Raw genomic sequence first — 24115 nt, 5'->3', positions numbered from 1 at the left:
GAAACCAGTTTCTTGGTGGCCAATCAACTGCTCAGAGTATGTTATTCTAATGAGAAAAAACGTAGGTATAATTGTTCAAAATGTATCATAATTTGACTATATTAATTCTACTAGTTTGATCCTGAAAATTTTATTATTTTGGAAGAACTTGTGTGACTATGCCTATCTGTATATGTGGTACTTTTAATTAAAATGCCATTTTCACAAAAACATGCCCAGTTTGTTTTAACCTGGACCACTTATTTGAAGAAATAGTGATTAGAAAACAAATATTAGGTATCTAAACACCTGAAAAGCTGAAATAAATCTAATATGATTTCTAACATGAATATTATGAAATAGTATGAAAACTAATAAGCTTTCAAAAACTTAGATATGTATACCCTGAAATCATATTGCTTTGTATTGATTATAATTTTTGAAAATCAATAAGTATATGTAAAAGTATATTTGCTTGTGGAAAATATCCATATACCTATATATGAAGTAATATACTATATAATCTCAAGTAGGTACTTCTATTTCTCCCAAGAGAGGGAATACAGGATGTTGAAGAGGTTGTTCAAGTGCTTTCTACATTTTTCTTGCAATATTCATTTGTAACTTTTTTTTTATTCAAATAACTGTTGTTAGTGGACTAGTTCTAGCCAGCTCTAATGCTGTAAAGGGGAAATATGGAAGAAAATCTGAAAATTGAGAAAATCATGTATATTTATTAAATGTTCTGAGAATTAGCAGAAGGCTCAGTTGAATTGCCTCCTTTAGCAGGTATTTCTTCCATAGGAGTTTACATTAGAATTACTGCTCTGAAATATACTCAGAGTGATATAGGTTTGCTACTTAACACATTTTCTTTCCTTTTTACTATTTTTAATCAGCAATTCTCTGCTATGAGTCTAAGTTCCTGTTTGGTTCCTGGGTAATCACATTTATTGTTCTTCCATTTCCCTACACACAGAATAATTCCTAAATCCAGACAGATTCCTTAGTCAGAGAGAACGAATTAGTTAACACAAACCCTTTCTCATACTTTAAAAACAGAATCAATACAAGGAAACAAACTAAAACATATATTCTGTTACTGAGAATTCAGTAGTGTTGAGTCTGTATTTTCATGTGAAAAATGAGAGTCTCAATTATTTCTCTAGTTGCCTCCTCATAGAAACGTTTTACTATACTATCTCAGGATTCTTGGACTTTTCAAACCTTTAATAATGCCACATTCTATATGGATCAGATATTAATAAAACCTAATTATGCAACTAAGTTTGATTTAGTTAATGTAGTAAAACAATTGGCGAGTTACTAATCAAAGAAAAGAAACTCAACCAAATTGATACATTAAGTAAATACAATTTAGCTTGAGGGTAGGGATATTTACCTCAATCATAAGAACAAATGAAAAAAAAAGAGAAAGAAAAAAAAAATCCCCTCAGGCAAAATGGTAAACTAACCTTAATGATGATTGTGTCAATTGACAGATCTTCTTTGTGTATTCCTGTGGCTCATGAGTTGTTTTGGTTATACTATATCATAAATGAGTTCTGAATCTTAGGTTTGATATCAGTATGGGTTATTGTAATTAATTTTGTAGGCAATATATTTAGTTTTCGCCAAACTATATTTCTTTTTTTTTTTTTTTTTTTTTTTTTTTTTTTTTATTTTTTTAAATTTATTTATTATTATTATACTGTAAGTTGTAGGGTACATGTGCATAACGTGCAGGTTTGTTACATATGTATACTTGTGCCTTGTTGGTGTGCTGCACCCATCAACTCGTCATTTACATCAGGTATAACTCCCAATGCAATCCCTCCCCCCGCCCCCCTCCCCATGATAGGCCCCGGTGTGTGATGTTCCCCTTCCCGAGTCCAAGTGATCTCATTGTTCAGTTCCCACCTATGAGTGAGAACATGCGGTGTTTGGTTTTCTGTTCTTGTGATAGTTTGCTAAGAATGATGGATTCCAGCTGCATCCATGTCCCTACAAAGGACACAAACTCATCCTTTTTTATGGCTGCATAGTATTCCATGGTGTATATATGCCACATTTTCTTAATCCAATCTGTCACTGATGGACATTTGGGTTGATTCCAAGTCTTTGCTATTGTGAATAGTGCTGCAATAAACATACGTGTGCATGTGTCTTTATAGCAGCATAATTTATAATCCTTTGGGTATATACCCAGTAATGGGATGGCTGGGTCATATGGTACATCTAGTTCTAGATCCTTGAGGAATCGCCATACTGTTTTCCATAATGGTTGAACTAGTTTACAATCCCACCAACAGTGTAAAAGTGTTCCTATTTCTCCACATCCTCTCCAGCACCTGTTGTTTCCTGACTTTTGAATGATCGCCATTCTAACTGGTGTGAGATGGTATCTCATTGTGGTTTTGATTTGCATTTCTCTGATGGCCAGTGATGATGAGCATTTTTTCATGTGTTTGTTGGCTGTATGAATGTCTTCTTTTGAGAAATGTCTATTCATATCCTTTGCCCACTTTTTGATGGGGTTGTTTGTTTTTTTCTTGTAAATTTGTTGGAGTTCTTTGTAGGTTCTGGATATTAGCCCTTTGTCAGATGAGTAGATTGCAAAAATTTTCTCCCATTCTGTAGGTTGCCTGTTCACTCTGATGGTAGTTTCTTTTGCTGTGCAGAAGCTCTTTAGTTTAATGAGATCCCATTTGTCAATTTTGGCTTTTGCTGCCGTTGCTTTTGGTGTTTTAGACATGAAGTCTTTGCCCATGCCTATGTCCTGAATGGTACTACCTAGATTTTCCTCTAGGATTTTTATGGTATTAGGTCTAACATTTAAGTCTCTAATCCATCTTGAATTAATTTTCGTATAAGGAGTAAGGAAAGGATCCAGTTTCAGCTTTCTACTTATGGCTAGCCAATTTTCCCAGCACCATTTATTAAATAGGGAATCCTTTCCCCATTTCTTCTTTCTCTCAGGTTTGTCAAAGATCAGATGGCTGTAGATGTGTGGTATTATTTCTGAGGACTCTGTTCTGTTCCATTGGTCTATATCTCTGTTTTGGTACCAGTACCATGCTGTTTTGGTTACTGTAGCCTTGTAGTATAGTTTGAAGTCAGGTAGCGTGATGCCTCCAGCTTTGTTCTTTTGACTTAGGATTGTCTTGGAGATGCGGGCTCTTTTTTGGTTCCATATGAACTTTAAAGCAGTTTTTTCCAATTCTGTGAAGAAACTCATTGGTAGCTTGATGGGGATGGCATTGAATCTATAAATTACCTTGGGCAGTATGGCCATTTTCACGATATTGATTCTTCCTATCCATGAGCATGGTATGTTCTTCCATTTGTTTGTGTCCTCTTTTATTTCACTGAGCAGTGGTTTGTAGTTCTCCTTGAAGAGGTCCTTTACATCCCTTGTAAGTTGGATTCCTAGGTATTTTATTCTCTTTGAAGCAATTGTGAATGGAAGTTCATTCATGATTTGGCTCTGTGTTTGTCTGTTATTGGTGTATAAGAATGCTTGTGATTTTTGCACATTAATTTTGTATCCTGAGACTTTGCTGAAGTTGCTTATCAGCTTAAGGAGATTTTGGGCTGAGACAATGGGGTTTTCTAAATATACAATCATGTCATCTGCAAACAGGGACAATTTGACTTCTTCTTTTCCTAACTGAATACCCCTGATTTCTTTCTCTTGCCTAATTGCCCTAGCCAGAACTTCCAACACTATGTTGAATAGGAGTGGTGAGAGAGGGCAACCCTGTCTTGTGCCAGTTTTCAAAGGGAATTTTTCCAGTTTTTGCCCATTCAGTATGATATTGGCTGTGGGTTTGTCATAAATAGCTCTTATTATTTTGAGGTACGTTCCATCAATACCGAATTTATTGAGCGTTTTTAGCATGAAGGGCTGTTGAATTTTGTCAAAAGCCTTTTCTGCATCTATTGAAATAATCATGTGGTTCTTGTCTTTGGTTCTGTTTATATGCTGGATTATGTTTATTGATTTGCGAATGTTGAACCAGCCTTGCATCCCAGGGATGAAGCCCACTTGATCATGGTGGATAAGCTTTTTGATGTGTTGCTGAATCCGGTTTGCCAGTATTTTATTGAGGATTTTTGCATCGATGTTCATCAGGGATATTGGTCTAAAATTCTCTTTTTTTGTTGTATCTCTGCCAGGCTTTGGTATCAGGATGATGTTGGCCTCATAAAATGAGTTAGGGAGGATTCCCTCTTTTTCTATTGATTGGAATAGTTTCAGAAGGAATGGTACCAACTCCTCCTTGTACCTCTGGTAGAATTCAGCTGTGAATCCATCTGGTCCTGGACTTTTTTTGGTTGGTAGGCTATTAATTGTTGCCTCGATTTCAGAGCCTGCTATTGGTCTATTCAGGGATTCAACTTCTTCCTGGTTTAGTCTTGGAAGAGTGTAAGTGTCCAGGAAATTATCCATTTCTTCTAGATTTTCCAGTTTATTTGCGTAGAGGTGTTTATAGTATTCTCTGATGGTAGCTTGTATTTCTGTGGGGTCGGTGGTGATATCCCCTTTTTCATTTTTAATTGCGTCGATTTGATTCTTCTCTCTTTTCTTCTTTATTAGTCTTGCTAGTGGTCTGTCAATTTTGTTGACCTTTTCAAAAAACCAACTCCTGGATTCATTGATTTTTTGGAGGGTTTTTTGTGTCTCTATCTCCTTCAGTTCTGCTCTGATCTTAGTTATTTCTAGCCTTCTGCTAGCTTTCGAATGTGTTTGCTCTTGCTTCTCTAGTTCTTTTAATTGCGATGTTAGAGTGTCAATTTTAGATCTTTCCTGCTTTCTCTTGTGGGCATTTAGTGCTATAAATTTCCCTCTACACACTGCTTTAAATGTGTCCCAGAGATTCTGGTATGTTGTATCTTTGTTCTCATTGGTTTCAAAGAACATCTTTATTTCTGCCTTCATTTCGTTATGTACCCAGTAGTCATTCAGGAGCAGGTTGTTCAGTTTCCATGTAGTTGAGCGGTTTTGATTGAGTTTCTTAGTCCTGAGTTCTAGTTTGATTGCACTGTGGTCTGAGAGACAGTTTGTTATAATTTCTGTTCTTGTACATTTGCTGAGGAGTGCTTTACTTCCAATTACGTGGTCAATTTTGGAATAAGTACGATGTGGTGCTGAGAAGAATGTATATTCTGTTGATTTGGGGTGGAGAGTTCTATAGATGTCTATTAGGTCTGCTTGCTGCAGAGATGAGTTCAATTCCTGGATATCCTTGTTAACTTTCTGTCTCGTTGATCTGTCTAATGTTGACAATGGAGTGTTGAAGTCTCCCATTATTATTGTATGGGAGTCTAAGTCTCTTTGTAAGTCTCTAAGGACTTGCTTTATGAATCTGGGTGCTCCTGTATTGGGTGCATATATATTTAGGATAGTTAGCTCTTCCTGTTGAATTGATCCCTTTACCATTATGTAATGGCCTTCTTTGTCTCTTTTGATCTTTGATGGTTTAAAGTCTGTTTTATCAGAGACTAGTATTGCAACCCCCGCTTTTTTTTGTTCTCCATTTGCTTGGTAAATCTTCCTCCATCCCTTTATTTTGAGCCTATGTATGTCTCTGCGTGTGAGATGGGTCTCCTGAATACAGCAGACTGATGGGTCTTGACTCTTTATCCAGTTTGCCAGTCTGTGTCTCTTAATTGGAGCATTTAGTCCATTTACATTTAAGGTTAAGATTGTTATGTGTGAACTTGATCCTGCCATTATGATATTAACTGGTTATTTTGCTCATTAGTTGATGCAGTTTCTTCCTAGCCTCGATGGTCTTTACATTTTGGCATGTTTTTGAGATGGCTGGTACCGGTTGTTCCTTTCCATGTTGAGTGCTTCCTTCAGGGTCTCTTGTAAGGCAGGCCTAGTGGTGACAAAATCTCTAAGCATTTGCTTATCTGTAAAGGATTTTATTTCTCCTTCACTTATGAAACTTAGTTTGGCTGGATATGAAATTCTGGGTTTAAAATTCTTTTCTTTAAGAATGTTGAATATTGGCCCCCACTCTCTTCTGGCTTGGAGAGTTTCTGCCGAGAGATCTGCTGTGAGTCTGATGGGCTTCCCTTTGTGGGTAACCCGACCTTTCTCTCTGGCTGCCCTTAAGATTTTTTCCTTCATTTCAACTTTGGTGAATCTGGCAATTATGTGTCTTGGAGTTGCTCTTCTCGAGGAGTATCTTTGTGGCGTTCTCTGTATTTCCTGGATTTGAATGTTGGCCTGCCCTACTAGGTTGGGGAAGTTCTCCTGGATGATATCCTGAAGAGTGTTTTCCAACTTGGTTCCATTTTCCCCCTCACTTTCAGGCACCCCAATCAGACGGAGATTTGGTCTTTTTACATAATCCCATACTTCTTGCAGGCTTTGTTCATTTCTTTTTCTTCTTTTTTCTTTTGGTTTCTCTTCTCGCTTCATTTCATTCATTTGATCCTCAATTGCTGATACTCTTTCTTCCAGTTGATCGAGTCGGTTACTGAAGCTTGTGCATTTGTCACGTATTTCTCGTGTCATGGTTTTCATCTCTTTCATTTCGTTTATGACTTTCTCTGCATTAATTAGTCTAGCCGTCAATTCTTCCACTTTTTTTTCAAGATTTTTAGTTTCTTTGCGCTGGGTACGTAATTCCTCCTTTAGCTCTGAGAAATTTGATGGACTGAAGCCTTCTTCTCTCATCTCGTCAAAGTCATTCTCCGTCCAGCTTTGATCCGTTGCTGGCGATGAGCTGCGCTCCTTTGCCGGGGGAGATGCGCTCTTGTTTTTTGAATTTCCAGCTTTTCTGCCCTGCTTTTTCCCCATCTTTGTGGTTTTATCTGCCTCTGGTCTTTGATGATGGTGATGTACTGATGGGGTTTTGGTGTAGGTGTCCTTCCTGTTTGATAGTTTTCCTTCTAACAGTCAGGACCCTCAGCTGTAGGTCTGTTGGAGATTGCTTGAGGTCCACTCCAGACCCTGTTTGCCTGGGTAACAGCAGCAGAGGCTGCAGAAGATAGAATATTTCTGAACAGCAAGTGTACCTGTCTGATTCTTGCTTTGGAAGCTTCCTCTCAGGGGTGTACTCCACCCTGTGAGGTGTGGGGTGTCAGACTGCCCCTAGTGGGGGATGTCTCCCAGTTAGGCTACTCAGGGGTCAGGGACCCGCTTGAGCAGGGAGTCTGTCCCTTCTCAGATCTCAACCTCTGTGTTGGGAGATCCACTGCTCTCTTCAAAGCTGTCAGACAGAGTCGTTTGCGTCTGCAGAGGTGTCTGCTGCTTTGTTATTGTTTTCTGTGCCCTGCCCCCAGAGGTGGAGTCTACAGAGACAGGCAGGTTTCCTTGAGCTGCTGTGAGCTCCACCCAGTTCGAGCTTCCCAGCAGCTTTGTTTACCTACTTAAGCCTCAGCAATGGCGGGCGCCCCTCCCCCAGCCTCGCTGCTGCCTTGCCGGTAGATCACAGACTGCTGTAATAGCAATGAGGGAGGCTCCGTGGGTGTGGGACCCTCCCGGCCAGGTGTGGGATATGATCTCCTGGTGTGCCTGTTTGCTCAAAGCGCAGTATTGGGGTGGGAGTTACCCGATTCTCCAGGTGTTGTGTGTCTCAGTTCCCCTGGCTAGGAAAAGGGATTCCCTTCCCCCTTGCGCTTCTCAGGTGAGGCAATGCCTCGCCCTGCTTCAGCTCTCGCTGGTCGGGCTGCAGCAGCTGACCAGTACCGATCGTCCGGCACTCCCCAGTGAGATGAACCCAGTACCTCAGTTGAAAATGCCGAAATCACCGGTCTTCTGTGTCGCTGGCGCTGGGAGTTGAAGACTGGAGCTGCTCCTATTCGGCCATCTTGCTCCGCCCCCCGCCAAACTATATTTCTAAGCTTAAATACACCTGGTGCTCATAAAAATGGCCTCTAAACCAACTGAAATATCAGAAATGGATATTGGTCAGCAAAAAATAAGTTGTGGCTCCGTTAAACCACAGTCTATTAAAAAACAAAGCAAAACAAAGTAAAAAAATGAAAAAAAAAACAAAAAACAAACAAACCACCACCTCACTACTTGCACTATATGATGAGATTGCTTGTTCAAGATAACACCTCCCATGCTCTTTAGAACTTATGGATATTTAACCAACATACTACAGGTGTAGAAACGGACTTGAGACCTGCACATTCTAAATCCACAGGGTCCTTACCTTATAGGTTGGGCACTGTAGCATAACTGGTAGAATCAAAGAAGTTATCTATAATAATTTCATTCATTCATGCATCTTCTCATGATCTGCCAATAATTTGAATTCAAAATGTTACCTGAATATGATGGATGAATTACACAGATGTTAAAGGTGTTGGCTTATGAGAGACCTTTTAACATCCTTTATTGTGTTGGAAGACATGACAGCAGTTTCCCATGTCTTCACCTTCTTGAAAGGGAGGACATAAATGCATTGATCATAGCATGTGGACAGTGTTACTAACATTTTCCACTGATCCACAGAACATGTCCACACTATAGCTGATCAGCTGGTGTTTCATACTCCCAATTGTATTGGGGTGGGAGCTTACTAGCAATTATGCAAACCTTATGCTCTCTGTCCTAATGGGGGAAAATGACTGACAAAGTGACTTACCTCTAGAGTTTTTGATCTGAGGATAGTCAGAGAGAGTCTAATTTCATTTGTTGGTATCTGTCTTTCATCACTCATGGCTGATGAGAAAGAAAGAAAATCATACTCAAAGAACATTCTTTTATTTCCGAGAGGAAAAGGAATTTGACCACAAAGATGACAGAGTTACAATTCTTTACTTTTAAGGGGCAACCTTTGGAGGATGACTCTCTCACTCTAAAAATGCAGGCATTGCTTTTTTCTTTTGTACCCTATTAAGAATTGTGCGTGAAACCACTCAGAGTAGATGGGGACTCTGGGTCAACAAAACAGTGAGAAAGGTGACAAATAGCAATTCATTTCAGTGTTTGTTTTCTTGATGATGGCTGCCTCTTTCTCCTGGTGTTCTCATGTTTCTGGGGTGCTACACAATGAGTTCCATGTCCTTTTAAATGGGGGCAGAGCTGCCACAGTGTAAACTAATAAATAGCACAATTGAAGCCTTCTTGGTCATGAAATACAGCAGATTCCTCTCAGTTACTTTATTCATCCTCACAGTTCTCTTTTTTAAGGGAAAGAAGTTATTTTTTGACTTTATTCTGACATATAGGGATTAATTTTTTTTAAACTAGTGCTACTTTCCTGTACCTTTAACGATGTACAAATTTAGACCCAACATGTATTATACTTGCTAAATTAGATTTAAACCTCTTATCCTAAGAAAATGTCTACAGTTTTTTATTTGGTAATTGGACTATTTATGACATATTAATTTTATGTTTTACTTTTACTAGAAAAAGAATTTGGCAACGGAGTGAGAAAGAAATAGAGAATTTTCAAACTGACCTTATTCTAGATATGTGAATAGAATCACACCAGTCAGGATGCCAAATCTACCTAAAAGATAAAAAAAACACTTCTACCCAATCAATACACTAATTTCAGTTGTCTTATAATTAATATATATCAATCTATTCAAATAGATATTCAGTGATCTATACTGATCTCCAAGACTTCCTGAAAACCACTAGGGAAAAACAACAGCATGCCAATGTGTGTTCATTGCACTCATATTGACATTTTCTAAGTGCCAGAATTTCTATGATAGTGAGAAGTCAAATATTAGAATGCCAAATCCAAGAAAAGTGATATTATAATATTGATTTAATCAGATAACATTTTCTCCAAAAATGCAAATCATCTTTTCCTTTAATCAAAGTCTCATATATTTTCTAGCTCAATAGCCCTAATATAACACCTGCTGATTTTAGGGACCAATGTAGTTCTCACATATTTTGACTTAAGACCTTTTCCACTGTTTACATTACATTGTTTTAACCTAGCTTATATTTATATACTATCATTGCAATCACGTGACACTCTCTCTTTCCATAATACCTTAGATTGGGTAGTAGTTGAAAAGATTTGCCACTCTCATAGGAGGATGAATACATTTTCATTGATGTCCAGCTAAATTTTGTGATCTCTTTCAGTCAATGAAATGGAAATTGAAGAGGCCTGTAGCACTTCTTAGTGGAAGCATAGTAAGATTAAAAAATAAAAATAAGAGGTCAGGCATGGTGGCTCACCCCTGTAATCCCGGCACTTTGGGAGGCCAAGGTGGGTGGATCACAAGGTCAGGAGATCAAGACCATCCTGGCTAACACGGTGAAACTCTGTCTCTACTAAAAATACAAAAAATTAGCCAGGCGTGGTGGCGGGCGCCTGTAGTACCAGCTACTTGGGAGGCTGAGGCAGGAGAATGGCGGGAACCCGGGAGGCGGAGCTTGCAGTGAAGCGAGATCGCGCCACTGCACTCCAGCCTGGGCGACAGAGTGAGACTCCATCTCAGTATATAAATACCTAAATAAATAAATAAATAAATAAATAAGAAAAATAAAAATAAGAAAAATACTACAACATCTGCTTTGCATTGTACTCGTTTTTTCCCTCAGTCGTGAACCTAGCAATGTCATACACAGGGATAGCTCTGCCGAATGAGTGAAGACCTTTTGAAACTCAGCCACCACTGACCGACAGTGAGCATGTAAACAGAGCAAGAACTAAACTTTTGTTATTGTAGACTCCCGAGCATTTAGGAGCTGTTGACTATAGAGGCATATCTTAACCCGTGCTTACTGCTGCATAAATTGACACCAGGAAAGGAATGGTCCTGTGTTGTGACATACCCTAATAAATGTGGCACTGCTTTCAAGACAGAGTAATACAGGCATGGAAACAATTTCTGAAGACATTGTTAGGAAACAGTAAAAGTTTTGACAGAATTCTCCCGTGCAATAACTTGAAAGACAAGATATGTACCAAATGGACTTGGATTTGAAGTAAGTTAATTCTGGACACTGGAATTTTGTAAGCATGCTTTGGTTGCAATGGGCTATATTTGACAAATGACTAAAATATAGAGGTGATTTAACAAACAAACAAACACATAAACAAAAGTGGTTGTGGGCTGGGCATGGTGGCTCATGCCTGTAATTCCAGTTATTAGAGAGGGCAAGGTGGGAGGACTGCTTGAACCCAGGAGTTCAAGACTATCCCGGGCAACAAAGTAAGACCCTCATCTTTACAAAAATGAATGAATGAATAAATAAATGAGTTCGGTGGCATATCCTTGTAGTCTCAGTTACTTGGGAGGCTGAGGCAGAAGGATTGCTTGAGCCTAGGACTTTGAGGCTGCAGTGTGCTAGAATCATGCCACTGCACTCCAGCCTGAGAAACAGAATCAGATTCCATCTAAAAAAACATGATTGTGTGCAAATTGTACAAAGGAGAGAAAAAAGGACTGGAAAACATCCAGAATTCAGGATATTGTAATATTGAAAGCAGCTTCAAGGTATCACCAAAACAAGAACAAGTTAAGCGGTCCTTTGGCAAACCAAAGTACACACGATGAAGTGCACAAAGAGAAAGGGATATCTCAAAAATAACGGTAGGAGTGACTGTTGGTAAATAGAATTGTCTAGAATCAAAAAGTTAAGAAACAGAACAAGTTTTTGAAAAGAGTCACCACTGAGAGACATCCTGGATATTTGAGGCTGAAAATGACCATGGGGGCTGTCTGACTTTTTAAATGTAAGCCTCAAGCTAAGAGAGATTCTCAACCAACAATAGGGAAACAGAATGAGTTTTTTAAAAGAACCATCACTTAAAGACATAGCAAATATTTGAGGTTGAAAATGACCATTGGGCTCCCTGACTGTTTAAATGCAAGCTGCAAGGTAAGAGAGATTCTCAGCCAGCAATAAGACATATCCCCAAAGAACTGTGGATTGGGCAGCTGTTTATGGGAGAGTAATATCAGTGGTTTAAGGATACTCCCAAAGCCCAGGGTAGAGTTTCCTCATAATTCTACCCAGCACTACTGTAGACCAGTGACAACTATGTGTCTTCCACTCCGTTTCCAAATGAGAATGTTTATTACAGTTATCATGTCCTCTTCTCAACAATGCATTTGCTATCTGAAGAGACTGGATAATCTCACTTTGGAGACATAAATCTCTGGAGTCAAAAGATCCACATCTGAGTTTGATGTAGAAATCATCAGAAGATCATGGATTTGAACCTGTTGCTATGATTGGATAAAACTGTTGTGGTTTTTTCCCCCCTTCAAGTTGGGTAAGTAAAGAGCTTTTATTGAAAGAGGCAATTGGTTTTAAACACATGTTCTGCTATGCACTGTGGGTGTATGTATATATTCTTCTCTGCATGTTGGTGTGAAGTTGTTCCATTTGATTTATGGTGTTCCACCCTGTGACATTATATTTACCCTTATCTTTCTGCTTGATATCAGATTCAACTATGTTATATGTTTTGACAAATGACATGAGAATAGCAGTGAAGTGTTTTAAGAACACATTTCAACACAGAGTCTTTTTACTTCTGTTCCAAGACTGGAAATACCTTCAATGGAAAGCAACTCCATTAGATTGGATGTTAGAGTATCTAGTACCTGTTATTGCAAGCTACTGATTTATATACATTACTCTTTAAAAACTTTAGCTGTGAATGTATGAAATCATTGTCTTTATCCTTGCGATATTCCAATTTGTTGGCCTGTACTTGAGAAAGTAGACAATTATACAATTTGTCATCAATATAAAATTCGTAAACACTAACCTAAACTCTGTGATCAACACTTTGGAGAAATCCTACTGTGGAATTCAAGTATGCTTGTTCTCTCACTATAACAACTGCTGCTATGTGTATTTCTTTTTTTTTTTTTTTTTCATAGCTTTATTGAGGTATAATTGACATACACTAAAGTATACATGGTTAGCAAATACAATTTGGGAAGTTTTGAACATATTATACCTATTTCAAACCATTACCATAACCAAAACAATTAACACATTCATCACCCTCAAACATTTTCTTGTAATACTTAGTAATTATTTCATTCTGCTCCTCTCCACACTAAGAGAGTCACTGATTTATATTTTTTCAGTTTAGATTAGTTTGCATTCTCTGGAATTTTATGGAGTTGGCATTAAGCAACATACATATTATTCCTTGTCTGGTTTCTTTCACTCACAATTATTTTCAGATTGAATTCTGTCATAGTGTTTATCAACAGTTAATTCTTTTTATTACTGAATAGTCGGTATCCCATTGTACAAATATGCTACAATTTATTTACCCATTCATCTGTTGATAGATATTTGTTATTCTTTTTTCTTCAGTTTTGCCTATTAAAAATAAAGCTACTTAAAAATCCATACACAAATCTTACTATGAATTTTTTTTTATTCTTGTGAATAAATGCCTACGGATGGAAATGGTAAATCAAATGATAGGTATATGTTTACCTTTTTCAGAAACTATCAAACTGTTCCAAAGTGGTGTTGCACATCTTTTATCAGATTTGTCCCTAGTATTTCATATTTTGATGCTTTTATATGGTATTTTACATTTCAATTTGCTTTTTCATGGCTAATATGTAGCAGTGCAACTGAATTTTATATTAATGTTAATTCCCATAAACTTATTAATTTCATTTATTAGTTCTAGTAACTTTTATGTAGTAATATCACATTTTCTACATAGATAACCAGTTTTCTGGGGAAAAAAGAGAGTTTTAGCTGGTTTTTTTTTCCAATATGGTTGCCTTTATTTATTTTTCTTGCCTTATTGCATGGAATAAAACTTATGCTACATGTTGAACAGATGTGGTGGACATTTTAGTTTTGTGTGTCTGATCACAGGAGGAAAGCTTTAGCCTTTAAACATTGTATTTTGTTAGCTGTATGTTTTATAGAAAGTCATTATCATGCAGAGGAAACGTTTCTCTTTCTGGAATGTTGAGAGTTGTTATCATTTATAGATGCTAAATTATATCAAATGCTTGTCTGCATCTATTGAAACAATCATATTTTAAGGTTTTTATTTTGTTAATTTGCTGAATTATATTGACTGATTTTTTATATGTTTAACAAACTAAATTCCTGGAATAAACCCCACTCAGTCATGCTGTACTCTTGTTTTGACATATTTTTGGTTTTGATTTGCTAAAATCTTGATTAGAATTTTCTCACTTGTGTTTATGAGGGATATCACTTTATATTTTACTTCACTGGTAATGTCTTTGCCTGCTTGTGCTAAATGGGTAATGTTAGCCTTGTAGAATAAATTAAAAATTATTCCTTTGTTTTTATTTCTTCTGAATGAGTTTGCATAGCATTGATACCATATCTCCCGTAAATGTTTTGTGGATTGTGCTAATCAAATCTGGGCCTGAACTGTTCTTTGTGATATAATTTTAAAATACAAATTCAATTTCCTTAATAGAAATGTAGCTATCAGCTTACCTCCCCCCTCTTTTCTTTTTAATGGAGCTTTGCTATCATGTTTTTCAAGCAATTTGTTCATTTAGTTTGCATTGTTGCTTATTGGCCTAATATTAATCAACATGTTCTTTTTACTGTTTTAGCAACTGCAGAATCATTACTGATGGTCATGGTCTTATCCTTGATATCAGTAAATCTGCATCTTTTAAAATTTTTCCTGATTAGTTTGTCTAGAGGCACATCACATTTATTGATTCTCTTCAAATAATCAGCTTTTGGTTTTGTTGATTTTTCTTTATTTTTTAAATTTATCTATCTCTGTTCCGATTTGTATTATTTTCTTTCTTCTTTTTACTTTTAATTTGTTCTTTGTTTCTTAAGGGTAAAGCTGAGCTCATTGATTTGAGACAATATTTTGCTCTAATATAGTTGTTTATTGCTATAAATTTTCCCATTTTAAAAGATGCTTTACTAATTATAGAATTCTAGATTGATAGTTTTCTTCCATTACTTTAAAGACGCTTACCTTATTTTCTTACTCGAATTGTTCAGAAGAGAAATCTCTGTCACTCTCATTTTTCCTCTGCATAACAAGTAACTTTTTAACTACTACAGATTTGCTCCTTATAAATAATTTTGATTTATCACGTGTTTTGTAGTTTACCTTATATTACTTTTCTTTGAGATCCATTGAGCTTCTTAAATATGTGGTTTTATAATTTCCAACAAACTGAAAATAAAAAGTCTGGTCATTATTTTTTCAAATATTTATTTTATTTCCCCTTAGGGAACGCTAATTAAATACACACAGACACACACACATACACACACACACACATACACATGCATGCACACACCACATACACACACCCATACATACACTTTTTCAGTTTTTTATTTTTCTCTCTGTTTTGTTTTTGATTGTTTCTATGACAATATACTTAATTGCCTTGAGTATTCTTGTTTTTATTTTACTTTATTATTTTTTTAAACAACAATTCCCTTGTTACTGAACCTTGAGTATTCTTATCTATATTATTCTCAGCAACAACTGAGGAGTTGAAATTTTCTGCACCAGCTCCCTGTGTTCCAATGCCCAAAGGGCAAAGTGAACACATCTGCACATGAAGTGGGTTGCACAGCAGAGGAACACTGAATTTTGGGAATCCAGGTATTTTATAATGGTCAGTAAGCTTGCTAGACCTCTGCCCAGAAGCAGATACAACCTATTTCTTAAGGCTTTAAATAAAAGTGTTCTTTGCTCCGGAATGAGACAATGTGCCTAACTTCCAAGGCACTTTGCTATAGCAACATTCTCAAACAGATAGTTCGGAAGCAAATGCAGCCCATTCTTATGGTGGCAAGATGCACAGAATTGTGAGAGCTTCATGGAGAATTGTTTCCTAACATGCAATGGCTCATAAAGCTCTCTAAAAGCAAATAAATTGGAATCCAACCAAATTTTTTTTAGGGAACTGTATTAGCAATGGAGCCACAAACCTGGACTGAAGATTTAAAAAATAATAACATTTTTAAGCAATTAGAAGAAACATTAAACAAAACAAACAAACAAATAACAACAACAACAAACCTTAGATCATCAAACTTGGTAAGTATGAAAGCTGTGCATCCTCAAAGAAGACATTTTTACAAACACCTTCTGATATGGTTATAAAAAGTAATGGACAAAGATTTATCTTTCAGCATGAGGCCTCAGAGCCCTGAAGAAGAGGGGAAATAATTTTTAACAAAGTTTGATTATGAAACAGCTTGATCTTTTGAGCTAGTATATTTTAAAGATTTGTTTATAAAGCAATAACTGCTATTATTACTTTAACTAATATATAAGCCAAAGTAAATGCTGTGAGTAAAAGTTTCATTGTCTTTGACCAAGGATTCTTGTTTTTTCTGCTAGCATTCATGGAACTGTGAGAGGCTAACATGTTAGCTTCCAAGTAAGGTAAACCCTCAGACTCTTCACAATGTTGACAGTACATATGCTTAATACTTGCCTGTAATGTATTTCTCACGTCTGATTAATTTCTTTGTTTTCTCATCCCCATAACTCTGTCTCTCAGTTTAATGGTAACTTGTATCATCTGAAATAAAACGCTTACTATGAAAATAAGACTTTTAACTTGATCTTTGATGCATAGTGAATAATTTGTTTCAACTGAAAAGTTTTAATAGTCTATGTTTTCTTTCAGTCTTTCTTCTTTCTCTTTAGGGTTCAGAAGTAGTGGCTTTTCCCTTTAAGGACTGTTATCTCTGTATTTTCGGTATTTTTTTCCAATTCTGTTTGAAAAATCAATACATTTTTGCCTGAACTCATCTTTCTTATAACATCTTGCTAAAGGCAGGCAACAATAGCCACGCCACACTAGCTCTCTGAGCACTCTTTTTAACCACTTGTCCTAGAGTTACAGATTTAATAGCTCTATCAAACACTGTGCAGAGGCACAGGAAGGAACTGTTTACTTTCTTTAATTATTTAATTAATTTAATTAATTCTTTAATGGAATTGTCTTTGCAAAAACTTGGAAGGAAGACATATTTTGTCTGTCACTGCACGGCATGGGTCTGCATCTTTCTAGCCTATGATACGTATCCTTTCACAGCCCACTACTTGACTGCTCAACAGCTGAGCCAATGTCACTCATTATATTATCCTTATTTTTACTTTATAGCCCCACACTTGAAGAAATAAACATCTATATTTGCTAGGTAATAATAATTTTGAATCAAACTAACTAAAAACGTAGAGTAGCACTTCATTTCTCAAGAACGTGAAGTATAAAGTAGATGTTCCTATCCACAGATGGTTTTTCTCCAAGCAATGATTCAAGGGCCAAGGCTTGTTCTGTTTTGAAACCCTACTATTATTAACACATGCTATTCAAACTCACCATTCTCACCTGTACTGCGATGTTAAATATTGGAAGCTTGTCAAAAATCACCATGGTGATTACAGAGGCTGGGGATAGGGGAAATGGGTTAATAGGGAAAATGATTATCAAAGGGTACAAAATCTCACCTAGGAGGAATGGATGGATAGATAGATAGATAGATAGATAGATAGATAGATAGATAGATAGACAGATAGATAGATACATAGATAGATAATTTGAGTTATTTTCTACACCATGGTGAATATAGTTAATAATTGAGTATTGAATATTTCAAAATGTAAAAATTGAGAGAATAAACTTCAAGTATTATGACCACAAAAAAGGTTAAATATTTGAGGGTATAGGTAAGTCAACTAACTTGTTTTAAGTAATCCACATTGTATTAATAAATTATAACATCACTTGTATCCCATAAATTTATACAATTTTAATGTGTTCATTTATAATTTAAAAAGTCATAATCATGAATGGAAGACTGTACTGGATAAGGCCTGGAAGTTTCATACATTGCTTTCTGTTGTGTTTTGCTAGCCACCTAACTGCAAGGGAATATGGAAAACACAGTCTAGCTGTTGGCCCAGGAAGAATAGATAACTACCTGGCCAACAGTTTTTCAGTCTCTGCAATAGTATACATGTATATCTCCATCACTAGAAAATAAGCTCCATGAAGACAAATTTTATGTATACTTGTTTAGTAATTATACTAAGTGTTTAGTATTTAATAAAATATTTGTTAAATAAATGAGTGAAAGTGAAGCAGCGTCTGGGGTAATGCCCAAGGTTCGTTGCCTCATGCCAAGAAAATCAAGGACACAGATACACACAAGGAGTGGGTTTAGGAGTAGAGGTTTAACAGACAAAAGAAAGAGAAAGAAGACTAGCTCCCTCCCCCAAGAGAAAGAGGGGTGTTTGAGTTGGACTTCCGCCAGCTGTGGAGTGCACCAAATTTTATGGACAGGCTTGAGGAGGCGGTGTCTAATTTACATAGGGCCCACAGATTGGTTGGACCAGGTGTGAGATGCACAAGGAAGCTGGCAACCCCACCCTAATTTTCTTATTATGCAAATGGGTTTTCGACTTGGCCAGGGTCATGTTGTCTGTTCCTGACTGCACATGTGGTTGGAAAGGAAAAGGGAAGCTAGAACCACGATTTTGAACATCTCTAGTAGCATTTTCCTATTGGCACAACTGCTGGCATTCACCTGTGCAAGCTTCCAGCTTGCTTGTCTATGTCTGCAGCTCGATTTTACAGGCTGCTCTTTGTTAGAAAAGAAAATGAGTTTGAGGCTGCTTTTTAATAAAAAGAAAACCTTACTGAGGACTTCGGTACCCTCATTATCTGCCTAAATAATTTCTTTTTAACTCCTATATCAAAAGAATTAAGGAGATTTAATAGGACCACACATCCCTGGAGATAACAATACCAGCACCACAGTATATTTTACTTTCCCATTTTACAAAGTTCTGAAGTGTAGAAGCAATATGAAAGTCAGCTCTGAAGACTATACTCATTCAGTGTTCTAGATAATTTTTTATCAGTATTCCTCCAGAAGTTTCAGTGGGTGAAATTATAAATATACTCAGATATGCATTGATCTTTAGAAATGTAGTAATATAAAAATAACATTAAAAATATTCCCCAGTTCTATTTACAGATGACCTAGTCTTAAACTCAGTTGGATCATGCCTCAGATTCAGCTTCCTCTAACATGTGTAAGTATGCTCTTTGTCCAGATACTTGAATAACAAACATGAAAAGTTCTTATATACCATTTCTTTTCCAGCTCTAGCTAGCTCTTGTTCAGCTCAAATGTGATTACCATCTTATTTGTTTTTTTGTCATAAACCAAATCAGGCTAGGTTTATGTGAAAATTTGAAGTTTATTTGCCTTGTTAATACAATAATATAGTTTAAAGAGTTTTTCAAAGCTGAAGACAGTTTATGTTGCTCATTGAACAAAACATGTCTTCAAAGACAATGTCACCTCCAGGCCATTGTAACCATGGTGGTTATATTGGTATGAAAACTTGCGTGTGCTTGAAATATTCTTATCATTGGCTAAGAACAGTGATATATTTCCACATTGGGAGAAGGATGATGAGAAAGTCTGGAAGATAGCTCTGACTGAAGATTGTGGAGCACCATCTACATTTCTTTCTGACAAGGTCGACGTCAAGGGCGACATTAACAACTTATTCTCAGTCTAATGACACATTTAGATTAGAGTTTGCAATGTACACAGTCTCCATTTTTTTCTTCTGTTCATTGCCAGATAAGATACTTGATAGGTATCTCCACAGTAACCTTTCAGAATTCATTTATTTAGATGAGTCAAAATAATGAAATGCCAAACAAATTAAGAATGATATTTTTATATCAACTGAAAACAATTTAAATAGTCCTTATGCATAAGCTCTGTGACATGAATGATCTTTTTATTTCATGGCTTAAAAAAGTGAAGAATTTGTTAGTTACTATTGCTGTGTTTTTGTGTACAGAAGGAGGAAGAAATGACTGTAAACTGAGGATTCACAGCTCCCCTTTTCCATAGGAGTCTCATTAGACCTACCATCACCAATAAAAAGTTAATAATACACATTTGCAAGATGTATTTAAATTTCTAATGTTTAAAATCACAATTAAAGTTGTCTTTTCCTTTGTTTTCATTCATTTTGAGGAACTTCAGCTTGTATTTCAGGAAGATATAAAGTAAAAACAAGGTCAAGGGTTCTAAAATTGTTGTCTTTTTGTGATTTGCACCAAACTAAGGTGTCATCATTTGCTTTTCTCCCCTTCTACTCTGTTCTTCTGTAGTTCTTTTTCCCTGATGAATCCTACCTTCTTAGGATACAGAGTAACTCAGCAGCTGCTTGCAACTACATTTCTGGCAGAGTCATCCTCTCTGAATGCTCTGACAAACATATTCTGCGTGTACCCTTCTTGGTGAAGTCTCAGTGAATATATCATGGATTTCAGCACTTTGTACAGTCCTCAGATTGCTTCACATCTATATGTCTTTAAAATCTCACATTGATTTTCTTAAGCAGGAACTATGTAATATCTTTCTTTTAAATCTCTCATGGCAGTTAATGTTACATGCATAACAAACATTCAGTAAAGAGATATTGAATTGGATCAGTTAAAGATAATTGCCATTTATGACCCTGGAATTGTCTGCTTTATTGACAAGCAGACACTAGTATGAATGAAGCCTGATATTTGTTGAAAGGTTGCTGAATGCCATTTTGTCTAACTTTCCATTTATTCAAGATGGCTCCCAGCATTCTTCCGTGTTCAGTGGATAACTAACGTGGGACTACAACAGAGAAGCATGGGCAGATGAAATGCCATACTCATTATCATGTGTAAATGTCAACAGAGTTCATGTTTAAAAAAAAACACCTTTTAATGTGAGAATAGGCATTGGGCCATGCTTCCTCATGTACCATCTGTCACATCACCTTTGAAGTCCTACTGAATCCTCATCCTTTGAAGTCACACACTCATCCTTCTACACAAAAGAAGCTGCTACATGCAGCAGCAGCCAAGAGATGAAAGAGTGTGCCTCAGCTATGCTGAATATACTGTCGGTGTTTTAATTTAAAGAGCTAATATTCACCTTTGACATAGAAAATTGGCCTCTGGTTATAGTTCTTCTAGAAGTATATTTGGAGCAGATGGGTGCAACCTTTACAGATATTTTCTGGCCAAGTAGTCATTTCAACTGTAAACTTTTCTCATAAATGTTCATTACAATATGATAGCAGCTGTGATAAAAACAATTAAACAGAAGTAAAGATGACAAAGACTCTCTCCTCGAGCAAACTTTAGAGAGGGTCCTTTGAGCCGTTTTTGACCAGGCCTCACTCATGGCCCCTGTTTTCAGCCTGCTGAGTCCAGTTTAAGCAAAAATCCTGTTAAGTCGGTTAAGGTATAATCCTTCCATTTTGATATCTGATTACCTTTGATATCTGATCAATTTCATTTCCCCACATTGATATCTGATCACCCTGACCTGCCTTCAGCAAGAATCCAATTAGTTAGTTTAAAAATAATTATCCTATGCTGACGTCTCCCTTTTGTAATTGTCCATCTACTGACTCTTATCATTCTGCTGGTTGGCTGTGAATTCCAACCAGTTCTTGCTGTATTCGTAATTAGGCTCAATTCTATACTGTGATCTCTTTTCCCCCAATTTAACAGTTTCTAAATTATATCTGTTTTTACTACTTTCCCTACTATCTGGCTCTGGTTCTTTTTAATAAAGCAGATTATCTCCTTGTATAGATAATATGACTAAAGAAAGATATGGTACATAGGATTAGGAAACTCATCCTATAGTTCTGTCTGTGATATTAAAAATGCTTCAGATTGTTAGGAAATAGATTAGGTTTTGACAGAAATAAATGTGTTTTGTGTATTTTATTTTTCTACCAGAAGAGTTATTTTCAATTAGGATATACTTACTGGGTGCCTGCTATGTATTGTATAATATACTAAGCCCTTGGTGCAAGAAATTAAATACAAGGAAACCCACTCTTTTATTTCACACACATATGTAAATATATGTGTGTGTGTGTATATATATATATGTATGTATACACACACATACATTTTAAATTTAGGTTTGGGGATACATCATGTTGTGAAGGCTTGTTACATAGACAAATGCGTCATCAAGATTTGTTGTACATATTTTTTTGTTTTTGTTTTTGTTTTCTTTTTTTCTTTTGAGACGGAGTCTCGCTCTGTCGCCTGGGCTGGAGTGCAGTGGCCGGATCTCAGCTCCCTGCAAGCTCAGCCTCCCGGGTTTACGCCATTCTCCTGCCTCAGCCTCCTGAGTAGCTGGGACTACAGGTGCCCACCACCTCGCCCGGCTAGTTTTTTGTATTTTTTAGTTGAGACGGGGTTTCACCGTGTTAGCCAGGATGGTCTCGATCTCCTGACCTCGTGATCTGCCCGTCTCGGCCTCCCAAAGTGCTGGGATTATAGGCTTGAGCCACCGCGCCCAGCCTGTTTTTGTTTTCAGAGACAGTCTCCCTTTATCACCCAAGTTGGAGTGCAGTGGTGCTATCTTGATTCACTGCAACCTCTGCTTCCTGGGTTGAAGTAATTCTCCTGCCCCAGCTTCCCAAGTAGCTGGGATTAAAGGCGTGCATCAACATGCCTGGCTAATTTTGTATGTACTAAAAGTAGAGATGGGGTTTCACCATGCTGGCCAGGCTGGTCTCGAACTCCTGACCTTGTGATCCACCCATGTTGGCCTTCCAAAGTGCTGGGATTACAGGCATGAGCCACTGCGCCCGGCCTGTTGTACATATTATTACATCACCCGGATATAAAGCTTGGAAGCCAATAGTTACTTCGGGTCCCACTTATAAGTGAGAACATACAGTATTTGGTTTTCTTTTCCTGTGTTGCTTTGCTAAAGATGATAGCTTCTAGCTCCATCCATTTTTTTTTTAATGACTGCTTAATATTCTGTGGTGTATATGTACCACTTTTTTTTTTTTTTTAATCCAGTCTATCATTGATGGGCATTTAAGTTGATTCCTTGTCTTTGCTATTGTGAACAGTGCTGCAATTATGATTCATGTGTCTGTGTCTTTATGGTAGAATGCTTTATGTTTCTCTGGGTATATACCCAGTAATGGGATTGCTAGGCAAAATGGTAGTTTGCTGTTAGCTCTTTGAGGAATTGCCATACTACTTTCCACTATGGTTGAACTAATTTACACTCCCTCCAACATTGTATAAGGATTCCCTTTTCTCTACAACTTCACCAGCATCTGTTATTTTTTTACTTTGTAATAGTAGCCATTCTGACTGGTGTGAGACCATATCTTATTGTAGTTTTGACTTGCATTTATCTAATGATGAGTTATATTGAGGTTTTTTAATCACCTGATCCTTGAAAGATGTTGAGTGATTTGTGTGCTAAATTAGTAACGACTGGAAAATATTGGTTGCATGTATGTGTTCTTTTGAGAAGTATCTGTTCAGCACTTTGCCCACTTTTTAATGGAGTTGTTTTTCTCTCATAAATTTGTTTAAGTTCCTTACAGATGCTGGATATGGACCTTTGTCAGATGCATAGTTTGTAAAAATTTTCTCCCATTTTGTAGGTTGCCTGTTTACTTTGTTGATAGTTTCTTTTGCTGTGGAGAAGCTCTTAAGTTTAATTAGATCCATTTGTCAATTTTTCATTTTGTTACAATTGCTTTAGGTGCCGTTGTCATGAAATCTTTGCCATTCCTAGGTCCAGGATGGTATTGCCTACGTTATCTTCTAGAGGAACCCACTATTTCAATGAGTACTTGACCTTGTGTTGAACGAAATTAATAAACATAAATAAAATATACAATGAAGAGGTGCAACAACAAGTTTCTATAGAAATTAATATTACTTTTACTAAGGGCTTGAAAGAAAGCTTCCTGGAGGCGGTGGCATTTGAGCTCAAGTATGAGATAAGTATAAGTAACCACAAAAAGTAGAATGGTAGTGAGTAAGAAAGAATAAAAGGGAAAACAGAAGTGGAATTTAGGGCATTCAAAGCGCAGGGACAGGAAGAGAGAAAGAACAGGTGTGAGATAGATAGATTCAGGTAGTTCTCAAGATGTGATCTTTAGACACGCTTTGGATCAGAAATCACCTAAGATGATGGAAAATGTACGTTTCCAAGTTGTTGAAACTACTGAATAATCCTCTTTAACAGGTACTAAAAAATCAGAGTTTTAAAGACACTTTCTACTTTATTTTTTATGTAAATAAAAATTTCAGTCTTTGGCTGAAGACACAGAATGTCTGCTGTTGCCCTCAGTACAATTCA

Source organism: Theropithecus gelada, chromosome 18 (genome assembly GCF_003255815.1).
Source record: "Theropithecus gelada isolate Dixy chromosome 18, Tgel_1.0, whole genome shotgun sequence".
In the NCBI taxonomy this organism is placed as follows: domain Eukaryota; kingdom Metazoa; phylum Chordata; class Mammalia; order Primates; family Cercopithecidae; genus Theropithecus; species Theropithecus gelada.
This window is presented reverse-complemented; position numbering follows the sequence as displayed.